Source organism: Salmo salar, chromosome ssa05, assembly GCF_905237065.1.
Source record: "Salmo salar chromosome ssa05, Ssal_v3.1, whole genome shotgun sequence".
Taxonomy (NCBI): Eukaryota; Metazoa; Chordata; class Actinopteri; order Salmoniformes; family Salmonidae; genus Salmo; species Salmo salar.
In genome coordinates, this window is record NC_059446.1 from 75,627,929 (window position 1) to 75,645,127 (window position 17,199).

The following is a 17,199-nucleotide window of genomic DNA, read 5'->3' on the forward strand; positions in this document are numbered from 1 at the left end:
CTATAACTTCTTTACCTGTTTCATCTACAGTACTTCTCTCTCTCCTCACCTGTTTCCTCTACAGTCACTATCTCTATAACTTCTTTACCTGTTTCCTCTACAGTCACTATCTCTATAACGTCTTTACCTGTTTCATCTACAGTCACTATCTCTATAACTTCTTCATCTGTTTCCTCTACAGTACCTCTCACTCTCTCTCTATTTTTCTCTTCACCAGTGTCCTCTACAGTCACTCTCTCTCTCTCCTCTACCTGTTTCATTTACATTTGACATTTAAGTCATTTAGCAGACGCTCTTATCCAGAGCGACTTACAAATTGATGCATTCACCTTATGATATCCAGTGGAACAACCACTTTACAATAGTGCATCTAAATCTTTTAACCTTTTACATCTAGACGTTCCGCTAGCGGAACACCTGCTCCAATAGCCAATGATGGGCGTGGCGCGAATTACAAATTCCTCAAAAATACAAAAACTTCAATTTTTCAAACATATGACTATTTTACACCATTTTAAAGACAAGACTCTCCTTTATCTAACCACACTGTCCGATTTCAAAAAGGCTTTACAACGAAAGCAAAACATTAGATTATGTCAGCAGAGTACCCAGCCAGAAATAATCAGACACCCATTTTTCAAGCTAGCATATAATGTCACATAAATCCAAACCACAGCTAAATGCAGCACTAACCTTTGATGATCTTCATCAGATGACACCCCTAGGACATTATGTTATACAATACATGCATGTTTAGTTCAATCAAGTTCATATTTATATCAAAAACCAGCTTTTTACATTAGCATGTGACGTTCAGAACTAGCATACCCCCCGCAAACTTCCGGTGAATTTACTAAATTACTCACGATAAACGTTCACAAAAAACATAACAATTATTTTAAGAATTATAGATACAGAACTCCTCTATGCACTCGCTATGTCCGATTTTAAAATAGCTTTTCGGTGAAAGCACATTTTGCAATATTCTCAGTAGATAGCCCGGCATCACAGGGCTAGCTATTTAGACACCCAGCAAGTTTAGCACTCACCAAAGTCAGATTTACTATAAGAAAAATGTTATTACCTTTGCTGTTCTTCGTCAGAATGCACTCCCAGGACTTCTACTTCAATAACAAATGTTGGTTTGGTCCCAAATAATCCATTGTTATATCCAAATAGCGGCGTTTTGTTCGTGCGTTCAAGACACTATCCGAATGGTAAATAAGGGTGACGAGCACGACGCATTTCGTGACAAAAAAATTCTAAATATTCCATTACCGTACTTTGAAGCATGTCAGCCGCTGTTTAAAATCAAATTTTATGCAATTTTTCTCGTAAAAAAGCGATAATATTCCGACCGGGAATCTGCGTTTAGGTAAAAAGACGAAAGAAAATAAAGCATGGGGTCGACTCGTGCATGCGCCTAAGCCCATTGTCCTCTGATCGGCCACTTACCAAAGGCGATAATGTGTTTCAGCCAGAGGCTGCCTCGATATCATTCAGCTTTTTCCCGGGTTCTGAGAGCCTATGGGAGCCGTAGGAAGTGTCACGTTACAGCAAAGATCCTCAGTCTTCAATAAAAAGAGCCAAGATGAACAAGAACTTGTCAGACAGGTCACTTCCTGTATGGAATCTTCTCAGGTTTTTGCCTGCCATATGAGTTCTGTTATACTCACAGACACCATTCAAACAGTTTTAGAAACTTTAGGGTGTTTTCTATCCAAAGCCAATAATTATATGCATATTCTATTTTCTGGGCAGGAGTAATAATCAGATTAAATCGGGTACGTTTTTTTATCCGGCCGTGAAAATACTGCCCCCTAGCCATATCAGGTTAAGGGGGGGGGTTTTAGAAGGATTACTTTATCCTATCCTAGGTATTCCTTAAAGAGGTGGGGTTGGGTTTCAGGTGTCTCCGGAAGGTGGTGATTGACTCCGCTGTCCTGGCGTCGTGAGGGAGCTTGTTCCACCATTGGGGTGCCAGAGCAGCGAACAGTTTTGACTGGGCTGAGCGGGAACTGTGCTTCCTCAGAGGTAGGGAGGCGAGCAGGCCAGAGGTGGATGAACACAGTGCCCTTGTTTGGGTGTAGGGCCTGATCAGAGCCTGAAGGTACGGAGGTGCCGTTCCCCTCACAGCTCCGTAGGCAAGCACCATGGTCTTGTAGCGGATGCAAGCTTCAACTGGAAGCCAGTGGAGAGAGCGGAGGAGCGGGGTGACGTGAGAGAACTTGGGAAGGTTGAACACCAGACGGGCTGCGGCGTTCTGGATGAGTTGTAGGGGTTTAATGGCACAGGCAGGGAGCCCAGCCAACAGCGAGTTGCAGTAATCCAGACGGGAGATGACAAGTGCCTGGATTAGGACCTGCGCCGCTTCCTGTGTGAGGCAGGGTCGTACTCTGCGAATGTTGTAGAGCATGAACCTACAGGATCGGGTCACCGCCTTGATGTTAGTGGAGAACAACAGGGTGTTGTCCAGGGTCACGCCAAGGTTCTTAGCACTCTGGGAGGAGGACACAATGGAGTTGTCAACCGTGATGGCGAGATCATGGAACGGGCAGTCCTTCCCCGGGAGGAAGAGCAGCTCCGTCTTGCAGAGGTTCAGCTTGAGGTGGTGATCCGTCATCCACACTGATATGTCTGCCAGACATGCAGAGATGTGATTCGCCACATGGTTATCAGAAGGGGGAAAGGAGAAGATTAATTGTGTGTCGTCTGCGTAGCACTGATAGGAGAGACCACGTGAGGATATGACAGAGCCAAGTGACTTGGTGTATAGCGAGAATAGGAGAGGGCCTAGAACAGAGCCCTGGGGGACACCAGTGGTGAGAGCACGTGGTGCGGAGTCAGATTCTCGCCATGCCACCTGGTAGGAGCGACCTGTCAGGTAGGACGCAATCCAAGCGTGGGCCGCGCCGGAGATGCCCAACTCGGAGAGGGTGGAGAGGAGGATCTGATGGTTCACAGTATCAAAGGCAGCCGATAGATCTAGAAAGATGAGAGCAGAGGAGAGAGAGTTAGCTTTAGCAGTGCGGAGCGCCTCCGTGACACAGAGAAGAGCAGTCTCAGTTGAATGACCAGTCTTGAAACCTGACTGATTTGGATCAAGAAGGTCATTCTGAGAGAGATAGCAGGAGAGCTGGCCAAGGACGGCACGTTCAAGAGTTTTGGAGAGAAAAGAAAGAAGGGATACTGGTCTGTAGTTGTTGACATCGAAGGGATCGAGTGTAGGTTTTTTCAGAAGGGGTGCAACTCTCGCTCTCTTGAAGACGGAAGGGACATAGCCAGCGGTCAAGGATGAGTTGATGAGCGAGGTGAGGTAAGGGAGAAGGTCTCCGGAAATAGGGTTAAGCGGGCAGGTTGTTGGGCGGCCGGCCGTCACAAGATGCGAAATTTCATCTGGAGAGAGAGGGGAGAAAGAGGTCAAAGCACAGGGTAGGGCAGTGTGAGCAGGACCAGCGGTGTCGTTTGACTTAGCAAACGAGGATCGGATGTCGTCGACCTTCTTTTCAAAATGGTTGACGAAGTCATCCGCAGAGAGGGAGGGGGAGGGGAGGGGAGGGGGAGGAGGATTCAGGAGGGAGGAGAAGGTGGCAAAGAGCTTCTTAGGGTTAGAGGCAGATGCTTGGAATTTAGTGTGGTAGAAAGTGGCTTTAGCAGCAGAGACAGAAGAGGAAAATGTAGAGAGGAGGGAGTGAAAGGATGCCAGGTCCGCAGGAGGCGAGTTTTCCTCCATTTCCGCTCGGCTGCCCGGAGCCCTGTTCTGTGAGCTCGCAATGAGTCGTCGAGCCACGGAGCAGGAGGGGAGGACCGAGCCGGCCGGGAGGATAGGGGACATAGAGAGTCAAAGGATGCAGAAAGGGAGGAGAGGAGGGTTGAGGAGGCAGAATCAGGAGATACGTTGGAGAAGGTTTGAGCAGAGGGAAGTGATGATAGGATGGAAGAGGAGAGAGTAGCGGGGGAGAGAGAGCGAAGGTTGGGACGGCGCAATACCATCCGAGTAGGGGCAGAGTGAGAAGTGTTGGATGAGAGCGAGAGGGAAAAGGATACAAGGTAGTGGTCGGAGACTTGGAGGGGAGTTGCAATGAGATTAGTGGAAGAACAGCATCTAGTAAAGATGAGGTCAAGCGTATTGCCTGCCTTGTGAGTAGGGGGGGACGGTGAGAGGGTGAGGTCAAAAGAGGAGAGGAGTGGAAAGAAGGAGGCAGAGAGGAATGAGTCAAAGGTAGACGTGGGGAGGTTAAAGTCACCCAGAACTGTGAGAGGTGAGCCATCCTCAGGAAAGGAACTTATCACGGCGTCAAGCTCATTGATGAACTCTCCAAGGGAACCTGGAGAGCGATAAATGATAAGGATGTTAAGCTTGAAAGGGCTGGTAACTGTGACAGCATGGAATTCAAAGGAGGCGATAGACAGATGGGTCAGGGGAGAGAGAGAGAGAATGTCCACTTGGGAGAGATGAGGATCCCAGTGCCACCACCCCGCTGACCAGAAGCTCTCGGGGTGTGCGAGAACACGTGGGCAGACGAGGAGAGAGCAGTAGGAGTAGCAGTGTTATCTGTGGTAATCCATGTTTCCGTCAGCGCCAAGAAGTCGAGGGACTGGAGGGTAGCATAGGCTGAGATGAACTCTGCCTTGTTGGCCGCAGACCGGCAGTTCCAGAGGCTGCCGCTCCTTTGTAATGTATTTTGTTTCTACAATGCTGGTCGTCGGTAATAGTTGGCTAGGTTTGGAAATGACGTCGCGGGGGACGAAAATAGCTGGCCAGCTAACCTCGATAATTACTCTAAACTACACAATTATCAAACTATGACAAACTATGACAAAGACAACTTATTGACTAAAAATGACTAAAATGATACAGTACTGCTGGCTGGTAAAGTAGGCTAGCTAGCAGTGGCTGCGTTGTTGACTTTGTTTGAAAGTGTAGCTGGCTAGGTAACCTCGATAGTTTCAGTGCTACACCTTATCATGATACAGAGGCAACTATGTAGCTAGCTAACACTAGCTAACCTGGCGAGCTAACCTCGATAATTACTCTAAACTACACAATTATCTTAGATACAAAGACAGCAAAGACAACTATGTAGCTAGCTAACACTACACTAATCAAGTCGTTCCGTTGTAATGTATTAGTTTCTACAGTGCTGCTAGTCGGTAGAAGTTGCTAGCTAGCAGTGTTGACTAAGTAGGAGAACGGTGGCGCGGCGGACGAAAATAGCTGGCTAGCTAACCTCGATAATTACTCTAAACTACACAATTATCTTAGATACAAAGACAGCAAAGACAACTATGTAGCTAGCTAACACTAGACTAATCAAATCGTTCCGTTGTAATGTATTAGTTTCTACAGTGCTGCTAGTCGGTAGAAGTTGGCTAGCTAGCTAGCAGTTGTTGACTAATAGCTGGCTAGCTAACCTCGATAATTACTCTAAACTACACAATTATCTTTGATACAAAGACAGCTAAGTAGCTAGCTAAAAAATTGCTCAGATCAAACAAATCAAACCGTTGTAATGTAATGAGATGTAATATTACCTGCGGAGCGGAGTGCAGCACGACTACTCGCTCCAAACCCGGAATGTTTCCTCTACAGTCCCTCTCTCTCTCTCCTTCGTCTGTTTCCTCTACAGTCCGTCTCTCTCTCTCTCCTTCACCTGTGTCCTGTACATCACCTCTCTCTCTCTCTCCCTTTCTCCTTCACCTGTTTCCTCTTCAGTCCCTCTCTCTCTTTCCTTCACCAGTTTCCTCTACAGTCCCTCTGTCTTTCTCCTTCACCTCCTGTTTCCTCTATAGTACCTCTCTCTTTCTCCTTCACCACCTGTTTCCTCTACAGTACCTCTCTCTGTCCTCCTACCTGTTTCCTCTACAGTGCCTCTCTCTCTCCTTCACGTTTCCTCTACAGTCCCTCTCTCTCTCTCCTTCACCTGTTTCCTCCACAGTACCTCTCTCTCCTTCACCTATTTCCTCCACAGTACCTCTCTCTCTCCTTCACCTGTTTCCTCTACAGTTCCTCTCTCGCTCCTTCACCTGTTTCCTCTACAGTACCTCTCTCTCTCCTTCACCTGTTTCCTCTACAGTACCTCTCTCTCCTTCACCTATTTCCTCCACAGTTCCTCTCTCGCTCCTTCACCTGTTTCCTCTACAGTACCTCTCTCTCTCCTTCACGGTTCCTCTACAGTACCTCTCTCTCTCCTTCACCTGTTTCCTCTACAGTACCTCTCTCTCTCCTTCACCTATTTCCTCCACAGTACCTCTCTCTCTCCACCTGTTTCCTCTACAGTACCTCTCTCTCTCCTTCACCTATTTCCTCCACAGTACCTCTCTCTCTCCACCTGTTTCCTCTACAGTACCTCTCTCTCTCCTTTACCTGTTTCCTCTACAGTACCTCTCTCTCTCCTTCACGTTTCCTCTACAGTACCTCTCTCTCTCCACCTGTTTCCTCTACAGTACCTCTCTCTCTCCTTTACCTGTTTCCTCTACAGTACCTCTCTCTCTCCTTCACGTTTCCTCTACAGTACCTCTCTCTCTCCTTCACCTGTTTCCTCTACAGTACCTCTCTCGCTCCTTCACCTGTTTCCTCTACAGTACCTCGCTCTCTCCTTCACGGTTCCTCTACAGTACCTCTCTCTCTCCTTCACGGTTCCTCTACAGTACCTCTCTCTCTCCTTCACCTGTTTCCTCTACAGTACCTCTCTCTCTCCTTTACCTGTTTCCTCTACAGTACCTCTCTCTCTCTCCTTCACGTTTCCTCTACAGTACCTCTCTTTCCTTCACATTTCCTCTACAGTACCTCTCTCTCTCCTTTACCTGTTTCCTCTACAGTACCTCTCTCTCTCCTTCACGTTTCCTCTACAGTACCTCTCTTTCCTTCACATTTCCTCTACAGTACCTCTCTCTCTCCTTCACCTGTTTCCCATACAGTACCTCTCTCTCTCTCCTTCACCTGTTTCCTCTACAGTACCTCTCTCTCTCCTTTACGTTTCCTCCACCGTGACTCTCTCTGAGTTTGGCTGGTGACCTCCTTTTCTTCCTCCTCCTGTTATATCTTCTTCCTCTCTCCTCCCTGCCCACCCCTGTATCTACACCTCTACTGTACCTGTCTTCCTCCTCCTGTTATATCTTCTTCCTCTCTCCTCCCTGCTCACCCCTGTATCTACACCTCTACTGTACCTGTCTTCCTCCTCCTGTTATATCTTCTTCCTCTCTCCTCCCTGCCCACCCCTGTATCTACACCTCTACTGTACCTGTCTTCCTCCTCCTGTTATATCTTCTTCCTCTCTCCTCCCTGCCCACCCCTGTATCTACACCTCTACTGTACCTGTCTTCCTCCTCCTGTTATATCTTCTTCCTCTCTCCTCCCTGCCCACCCCTGTATCTACACCTCTACTGTACCTGTCTTCCTCCTCCTGTTATATCTTCTTCCTCTCTCCTCCCTGCCCACCCCTGTATCTACACCTCTACTGTACCTGTCTTCCTCCTCCTGTTATATCTTCTTCCTCTCTCCTCCCTGCCCACCCCTGTATCTACACCTCTACTGTACCTGTCTTCCTCCTCCTGTTATATCTTCTTCCTCTCTCCTCCCTGCCCACCCCTGTATCTACACCTCTACTGTACCTGTCTTCCTCCTCCTGTTATATCTTCTTCCTCTCTCCTCCCTGCCCACCCCTGTATCTACACCTCTACTGTACCTGTCTTCCTCCTCCTGTTATATCTTCTTCCTCTCTCCTCCCTGCCCACCCCTGTATCTACACCTCTACTGTACCTGTCTTCCTCCTCCTGTTATATCTTCTTCCTCTCTCCTCCCTGCCCACCCCTGTATCTACACCTCTACTGTACCTGTCTTCCTCCTCCTGTTATATCTTCTTCCTCCTCCCCTCTCCCCTCCTCTCCTGCCCTCTCCCCCTCCTCCCCTCTCTCCTCCTCTCCGTTCCTGCCCTCTCCCCTTCTCTCCCCCTCCTCCCCTCTCCCCTCCTCCCCTCTCCTCTTCCCTCCTCTCCCCTCCTCCCCTCCTCTCCGCTCCTGCCCTCTCCTTTCCCCTCTTCACCCCCTCAACCCTCTCCCCCTCCTCCCTTCTCCTCTCCCCTCCTGCCCTCTCCTCTCTCCTTCTCCTCTCCTCTCCCCCTCCTCCCCTCTTGCCCTCTCTCCTCTCCTCCTCTCCTCCTCTCCCCCGTTCTTCCCTATTAGGTCCTAACGTGTCTGGAGCATGAGCAGGAGAGGTTGTTGTGGTACTGTCGCTCCTGCCAGAGGCTGCTGTGTCCGCTCTGTAAGCTCCGCAGAGTCCACCACGGCCACAAGGTGGCGCCCATCGCACAGGCCTGCCAGGCACTAAAGGTATCTATCTATCTATCTATCTATCTATCTATCTATCTATCTATCTATCTATCTATCTATCTATCTATCTATCTATCTATCTATCTATCTATCTATCTATCTATCTATCTATCTATCTATCTATCTATCTATCTATCTATCTATCTATCTATCTATCTATCTATCTATCTATCTGTTAAAACATGAAACTACATGTTTGCTTGCTGATATTGTCATCTGTCTCTCTTAACACCTGAGGACAAAATCACCAAGGAGATCAACTACATTCTGGCCAATCAGGACACAGTAAAGGCTCAGATAACTCAGCTGGAGAGTGCCATCACACATATGGAGGTAAACTCTCTCTCCATCCTTTCTGTCTCTCTTTCGTTCCAATCCACTACTTTCCTCCCTCTATCCTTCGATTGCCTCTTTCTCTCCAACACAGTATAACCTTCATGCTCTTCTTTCCCTCCCTCTACCCCCTCTCTTCTTCCCCTCTCTCCCTCTACCACATCCCCTTATACCCCCCTCTCTCTCCCTCTACCCCCTCCCTTATACCCCCTCTCAACTCCCTCTCTCTAGTTGAACAGTGCGTTGGCGAGGGAGCAGTTGTCCCAGTCTGTGAGGGAGCTGGGGGCGTCTCTAGCTGAGCGACAGGGAGCGTTGACCCTGGCCCTGGAGGGGGCCCGGCTGAGGAGGGGGGGAGGCCCTGTTGGCCCAGGTGTCTGAGAGGAGGGGTCTGCAGGAGCACGGCGGGTTAATGGCCTACACACAGGAGCTGCTCAAAGAGACCGACCAACCCTGCTTCGTACAGGCCGCACGAATCACCCACAACAGGTACGGGTGGTAGATGCAAAACACACATGCTCACCCGCACACACACACTGTGGGTAAATAACAGGTGCAATATCAACGCTTAACACTTACCAGCCCCCCCCCCCTCTCTATTTTCTCTCTCACTCTTTCTCTCTTTTTCTCTGCCTCTGACTCTCTCTTTCTCTCTCTCCAGGCTGGTGAAAGCGATAGAGAATATGCAGTGTTTCTCTCTCTCGGCTGATCCCTCCTTCAGACACTTCCACATGGACGCCTCCAGAGAACTGAAAGTCATCAGCAACATGGAATACATAAGAGGTGTGTGTAAGAGGTTAGATCTGAAAGCTAACTCATCCCATCCACCAATATAACTCCCTTTTCTTCTCTGCCCCGCCCCTGCTACAGCCCCATTGGCTCCTGTGATTGACACTCAGCGGACGCTGGCCTATGACCAGCTGTTCCTGTGCTGGCGACTCCCCCAGGACTCCGCCCCTGCCTGGCACTTCTCCGTCGAGTTCCAGCAGCGAATGGGATTGACCGAGGCAGGCTGGGGAGGAGAGGTCAGGAGTCCCAATGCTCCAGTGGCGTGGCAACGCCTGGAGGAGGTGGGCGGGACTAGTGCTGTGATTGACAGGCTGGAGATGGACAGTGTGTACGTGCTAAGGGTGAAAGGAAGCAATAAGGCGGGGTTTGGAGAGTACAGCGAAGAGGTTTACCTGCACACACCACCTGCACCAGGTGAGACACACACACAGACACGATAATACGCAATTCATGATACAATTATTGTTGGGGAATTGTTTAACAAAGTCAATACCTCTTTTGTCCCAATCCATCCCTTCACCTTCTCAATTCCCTCATCTTCTCATCTTCTCTCTGCATAACCCTCTCCCTCTGTTCTGCAACCCAGCTCCACCCCCGGCCCTCTCTCCATCCGTCCATGCTCTCTCCATCCCCCATCCTCGCTCCATCCCTCAATCCTCTCTCCATCCCTCCATCCTCTCTCCATCCCTTTATCGCCCTATCTCTCCTTCCGCTCTTTCACCTTGCTAACCCTCTGTACTTGATTCAGAAGAATACTACCATCCCACTCTCTGTCCTTCTCCTACCTCTCTCTCTCTTTATCGACATCTCTCCCTCTCTGTCCTTCTCCTACCTCTCTCTCTTTATCGACATCTCTCCCTCTCTGTCCTTCTCCTACCTCTCTCTCTTTATCGACATCTCTCCCTCTCTGTCCTTCTCCTACCTCTCTCTCTTTATCGACATCTCTCCCTCTCTGTCCTTCTCCTACCTCTCTCTCTCTTTATCGACATCTCTCCCTCTCTGTCCTTCTCCTACCTCTCTCTCTCTTTATCGACATCTCTCCCTCTCTGTCCTTCTCCTACCTCTCTCTCTCTTTATCGACATCTCTCCCTCTCTGTCCTTCTCCTACCTCTCTCTCTCTTTATCGACATCTCTCCCTCTCTGTCCTTCTCCTACCTCTCTCTCTTTATCGACATCTCTCCCTCTCTGTCCTTCTCCTACCTCTCTCTCTCTTTATCGACATCTCTCCCTCTCTGTCCTTCTCCTACCTCTCTCTCTCTTTATCGACATCTCTCCCTCTCTGTCCTTCTCCTACCTCTCTCTCTCTTTATCGACATCTCTCCCTCTCTGTCCTTCTCCTACCTCTCTCTCTCTTTATCGACATCTCTCCCTCTCTGTCCTTCTCCTACCTCTCTCTTTATTGACATCTCTCCCTCTCTGTCCTTCTCCTACCTCTCTCTCTCTTTATCGACATCTCTCCCTCTCTGTCCTTCTCCTACCTCTCTCTCTCTTTATCGACATCTCTCCCTCTCTGTCCTTCTCCTACCTCTCTCTCTCTTTATCGACATCTCTCCCTCTCTGTCCTTCTCCTACCTCTCTCTCTCTTTATCGACATCTCTCCCTCTCTGTCCTTCTCCTACCTCTCTCTCTTTATCGACATCTCTCCCTCTCTGTCCTTCTCCTACCTCTCTCTCTTTATTGACATCTCTCCCTCTCTGTCCTTCTCCTACCTCTCTCTCTTTATCGACATCTCTCCCTCTCTGTCCTTCTCCTACCTCTCTCTCTCTTTATCGACATCTCTCCCTCTCTGTCCTTCTCCTACCTCTCTCTCTCTTTATCGACATCTCTCCCTCTCTGTCCTTCTCCTACCTCTCTCTCTCTTTATCGACATCTCTCCCTCTCTGTCCTTCTCCTACCTCTCTCTCTCTTATCGACATCTCTCCCTCTCTGTCCTTCTCCTACCTCTCTCTCTCTTTATCGACATCTCTCCCTCTCTGTCCTTCTCCTACCTCTCTCTCTTTATCGACATCTCTCCCTCTCTGTCCTTCTCCTACCTCTCTCTCTCTTTATCGACATCTCTCCCTCTCTGTCCTTCTCCTACCTCTCTCTCTTTATCGACATCTCTCCCTCTCTGTCCTTCTCCTACCTCTCTCTTTATTGACATCTCTCCCTCTCTGTCCTTCTCCTACCTCTCTCTCTCTTTATCGACATCTCTCCCTCTCTGTCCTTCTCCTACCTCTCTCTCTCTTTATCGACATCTCTCCCTCTCTGTCCTTCTCCTACCTCTCTCTCTCTTTATTGACATCTCTCCCTCTCTGTCCTTCTCCTACCTCTCTCTCTCTTTATCGACATCTCTCCCTCTCTGTCCTTCTCCTACCTCTCTCTCTCTTTATCGACATCTCTCCCTCTCTGTCCTTCTCCTACCTCTCTCTCTCTTTATCGACATCTCTCCCTCTCTGTCCTTCTCCTACCTCTCTCTCTTTATTGACATCTCTCCCTCTCTGTCCTTCTCCTACCTCTCTCTTTATTGACATCTCTCCCTCTCTGTCCTTCTCCTACCTCTCTCTCTCTTTATCGACATCTCTCCCTCTCTGTCCTTCTCCTACCTCTCTCTCTCTTTATCGACATCTCTCCCTCTCTGTCCTTCTCCTACCTCTCTCTCTCTTTATCGACATCTCTCCCTCTCTGTCCTTCTCCTACCTCTCTCTCTTATTGACATCTCTCCCTCTCTGTCCTTCTCCTACCTCTCTCTCTTTATTGACATCTCTCCCTCTCTGTCCTTCTCCTACCTCTCTCTCTCTTTATCGACATCTCTCCCTCTCTGTCCTTCTCCTACCTCTCTCTCTCTTTATCGACATCTCTCCCTCTCTGTCCTTCTCCTACCTCTCTCTCTTTATCGACATCTCTCCCTCTCTGTCCTTCTCCTACCTCTCTCTCTCTTTATCGACATCTCTCCCTCTCTGTCCTTCTCCTACCTCTCTCTCTTTAGCGACATCTCTCCCTCTCTGTCCTTCTCCTACCTCTCTCTCTTCATCGACATCTCTCCCTCTCTGTCCTTCTCCTACCTCTCTCTTTATCGACATCTCTCCCTCTCTGTCCTTCTCCTACCTCTCTCTCTTTTTAGCGACATCTCTCCCTCTCTGTCCTTCTCCTACCTCTCTCTCTTTATCGACATCTCTCCCTCTCTGTCCTTCTCCTACCTCTCTCTCTTTATCGACATCTCTCCCTCTCTGTCCTTCTCCTACCTCTCTCTCTCTTTATCGACATCTCTCCCTCTCTGTCCTTCTCCTACCTCTCTCTCTTTATCGACATCTCTCCCTCTCTGTCCTTCTCCTACCTCTCTCTCTTCATCGACATCTCTCCCTCTCTGTCCTTCTCCTACCTCTCTCTCTTTAGCGACATCTCTCCCTCTCTGTCCTTCTCCTACCTCTCTCTCTCTTTATCGACATCTCTCCCTCTCTGTCCTTCTCCTACCTCTCTCTCTTTATCGACATCTCTCCCTCTCTGTCCTTCTCCTACCTCTCTCTCTCTTTATCGACATCTCTCCCTCTCTGTCCTTCTCCTACCTCTCTCTCTCTTTATCGACATCTCTCCCTCTCTGTCCTTCTCCTCCCTCTCTCTCTTCATCAACATCTCTCCCTCTCTGTCCTTCTCCTACCTCTCTCTCTTTATCGACATCTCTCCCTCTCTGTCCTTCTCCTACCTCTCTCTCTCTTTATCGACATCTCTCCCTCTCTGTCCTTCTCCTACCTCTCTCTCTCTTTATTGACATCTCTCCCTCTCTGTCCTTCTCCTCCCTCTCTCTCTTCATCAACATCTCTCCCTCTCTGTCCTTCTCCTACCTCTCTCTCTCTTTATTGACATCTCTCCCTCTCTGTCCTTCTTCTACCTCTCTCTCTCTTTAGCGACATCTCTCCCTCTCTGTCCTCACACTGTCCATACTGTATAAACATTCCCCCTGTCTCCTGTGTTATTAAGTGTTCATGCAACTTACTAAAGGAGATTAATTTATTTCTCAAAAACTGATCAGTGATCAGCAGTCGTATCTGTATTGGGCTAGGTTTCTCTCCCTCTTTAGACCTCTCTCTCTCTCTCTCTCTCTCTTATTTCCTGCTCTCCTCATTCCCTCTTTCCTATCCTCTCTTTCCTGGGGTGTATTTATTCCTCCAGAAGACATCAGTTTCCTGTAGATGTAAGCAGCTCTGCTCCTCTGCTCCTCTCCCTGATGCTATATCTAACCCTTCCCCTTCCTCCCCCTTCTCCCTCCTCCTCCTCTCACTGTCCCTCCTCTCCCGATCTATATCTAACCCTTCCCCTTCTCCCTCTCCTTTTCTTCTTCACTGTCCCTCCTCTCCCTGATGCTATATCTAACCCTTCCTCTTCCTCCCCCTCTCCTTTTCCCTCCTCCTCCTCTCACTGTCCCTCCTCTCCCTGATGCTATATCTAACCCTTCCCCTTCCTCCCCCTCTCCTTTTCCCTCCTCCTCCTCTCACTGTCCCTCCTCTCCCTGATGCTATATCTAACCCTTCCCCTTCCTCCCCCTCTCCTTTTCCCTCCTCCTCCTCTCACTGTCCCTCCTCTCCCTGATGCTATATCTAACCCTTCCCTTCCTCCCCCTCTCCTTCTCCCTCCTCCTCCTCCTGTCCCTCCTCTTCCTCCCCCTCTCCTCTTCCTCTCCTCCTCTCCTTCTCCCTCCCTCCCTCCTCCCCCTCTCCTCCTCCCCCTCTCCCTCTCCTCCTCTCTTCCTCCTCCCCCTCTCCCTCCTCCGTCAGTGTTGTGTTTCTCTCTGGACTCTCGCTGGGGTTTGCATGCTGACCGACTGGCGCTGGGTAAAGGTCAGACGTATGCCCGCAGCGTGCCTGGCCTCTCCCTTCTGCAGGCCGCCGACCGCTCCCTCACTTCCTGTCACCTGACCTCTGACCTCCTCATAGGCGACCTGGCCATTACCCAAGGAAGGCACTACTGGGCATGCTCGGTGGAGCCCGGCTCCTACCTGGTCAAGGTGAGAAAGAGAGATGTGTGTGTGTGTGTGTGTGTGCGTGCGTGCGTGCGTGGATGTGTATAATTTACTCAATCTAACATGTTATTTTTCTCTCTGCGTTCCTCAGGTGGGAGTTGGACAGGAGGCCAAGCTCCAGGAGTGGTTCCACCTTCCCCAGGACATGGCCAGCCCCCGGTGAGAGAGGAGAGAGGGGGGGAGAGGGAGGGGGACAGAGGGAGGTAGAGGGGACAGAGGGAGGGAGGTAGAGGGAGGGATGGAGAGGGAGGGGGGGACAGAGGGAGGTAGAGGGAGGGATGGAGATGGAGGGGGGGGACAGAGGGAGGTAAGGGTAGGGGGGAGAGAGGGAAGGAGAGGGAGGGGGGGACAGAGGGGGTAGAGGGAGGGAAGGAGAGGGAGGGGGGGACAGTGGGAGGTAGAGGGAGGGAAGGAGAGGGAGGGGGGACAGTGGGAGGTAGGGGGGACAGAGGGAGATAGAGGGAGGGGGGACAGAGGGAGGGAGGGGGACAGAGGGAGGTGGAGGTAGGGGGGACAGAGGGAGGTAGAGGTAGGGGGGACAGAGGGGGGTAGAGGTAGGGGGACAGAGGGAGATAGAGGTAGGGGGGGCAGAGGGAGGTAGGGGGGACAGAGGGGGGTAGAGGTAGGGGGACAGAGGGAGATAGAGGTAGGGGGGCCAGAGGGAGGTAGGGGGGCAGAGGGAGGTAGAGGGAGGTAGAGATAGAGGCGACAGAGGGAGGTAGGGGGGACAGAGGGAGGTAGAGGTAGAGGGGACAGAGGGAGGTAGAGGTAGGGGGGCAGAGGGAGGTAGAGGGAGGTAGAGATAGAGGCGACAGAGGGAGGTAGGGGGGACAGAGGGAGGTAGAGGGAGGGATGGAGATGGAGGGGGACAGAGGGAGGTAGAGGGAGGGGGGACAGAGGGAGGTAGAGGTAGGGGGCAGAGGGAGGTAGAGGTAGAGGGGACAGAGGGAGGTTGGGGTAGGGGGGACAGAGGGAGGTAGAGGGGACAGGGGGAGGTAGAGGTAGAGGGGACAGAGGGAGGTTGGGGTAGGGGAGACAGAGGGAGGTAGAGGGGACAGGGGGAGGTAGAGGTAGAGGGGACAGAGGGAGGTTGGGGTAGGGGGGACAGAGGGAGGTAGAGATAAGGGGGGCAGAGGGAGGTAGAGGGGACAGGGGAGGTAGAGGTAGGGGGCAGAGGGAGGTAGAGGTAGAGGGGACAGAGGGAGGTTGGGGTAGGGGGACAGAGGGAGGTAGAGGGGACAGAGGGAGGTAGAGGTAGAGGGGACAGAGGGAGGTTGGGGTAGGGGAGACAGAGGGAGGTAGAGGGGACAGGGGAGGTAGAGGTAGAGGGGACAGAGGGAGGTTGGGGTAGGGGGGACAGAGGGAGGTAGAGGTAGGGGGGCAGAGGGAGGTAGAGGAGCTAGAGATAGAGGTGACAGAGGGAGGTAGGGGGGACAGAGGGAGGTAGAGGGAGGGATGGAGATGGAGGTAGAGGGAGGGGGACAGAGGGAGGTAGAGGTAGGGGGGATAGAGGGAGGTAGGGGGGGATAGAGGGAGGTAGGGGGAACAGAGGGAGGTAGAGGGGACAGAAGGAGGTAGAGGTAGGGGGACAGAGGGAGGTAGGGGGAACAGAGGGAGGTAGAGGGGACAGAAGGAGGTAGAGGGGACAGAGGGAGGTAGAGGGGACAGAAGGAGGTAGAGGGGACAGAGGGAGGTAGGGGGGACAGAGGGAGGTAGAGGGGACAGAGGGAGGTAGAGGGGACAGAGGGAGGTAGAGGGGATAGAGGGAGGTAGGGGGAACAGAGGGAGGTAGAGGGGACAGAAGGAGGTAGAGGGGACAGAAGGAGGTAGAGGTAGGGGGACAGAGGGAGGTAGGGGGGACAGAAGGAGGTAGAGGGGACAGAGGGAGGTAGAGGGGATAGAGGGAGGTAGGGGGAACAGAGGGAGGTAGAGGTAGGGGGGACAGAGGGAGGTAGGGGGAACAGAGGGAGGTAGAGGGGATAGAGGGAGGTAGGGGGAACAGAGGGAGGTAGAGGGGACAGAAGGAGGTAGAGGGGACAGAGGGAGGTAGGGGGGACAGACGGAGGTAGAGGTAGGGGGGACAGAGGGAGGTAGAAGTAGAAGGGACAGAGGGAGGTAGAGGTAGGGGGGACAGAGGGAGGTAGAGGTAGAGGGGACAGAGGGAGGTTGGGGTAGGGGAGACAGAGGGAGGTAGAGGGGACAGGGGGAGGTAGAGGTAGAGGGGACAGAGGGAGGTTGAGGTAGGGGGGACAGAGGGAGGTTGAGGGAGGTAGAGATAGAGGTGACAGAGTGAGGTAGGGGGACAGAGGGAGGTAGAGGGAGGGATGGAGATGGAGGGGGGACAGAGGGAGGTAGAGGGAGGGGGACAGAGAGAGGTAGAGGTAGGGGGGACAGAGGGAGGTAGAGGTAGAGGGGACAGAGGGAGGTTGGGGTAGGGGAGACAGAGGGAGGTAGAGGGGACAGAGGGAGGTAGAGGTAGAGGGGACAGAGGGAGGTTGGGGTAGGGGGGACAGAGGGAGGTTGAGGGAGGTAGAGATAGAGGTGACAGAGTGAGGTAGGGGGGACAGAGGGAGGTAGAGGGAGGGATGGAGATGGAGGGGGACAGAGGGAGGGGGACAGAGGGAGGTAGAGGGGACAGAAGGAGGTAGAGGTAGGGGGGACAGAGGGAGGTAGAGGTAGGGGGGGACAGAGGGAGGTAGAGGGGACAGAAGGAGGTAGAGGTAGAGGGGACAGAGGGAGATAGAGGTAGAGGG

General features: G+C 51.5%; 1 pseudogene; it reads left to right on the plus strand.

Annotated features, from left to right (window-relative positions):
- LOC106590740 (tripartite motif-containing protein 46-like) overlaps positions 1-17,199 on the plus strand; it is a 30,303-nt pseudogene that overhangs the window by 10,382 nt on the left and 2,722 nt on the right.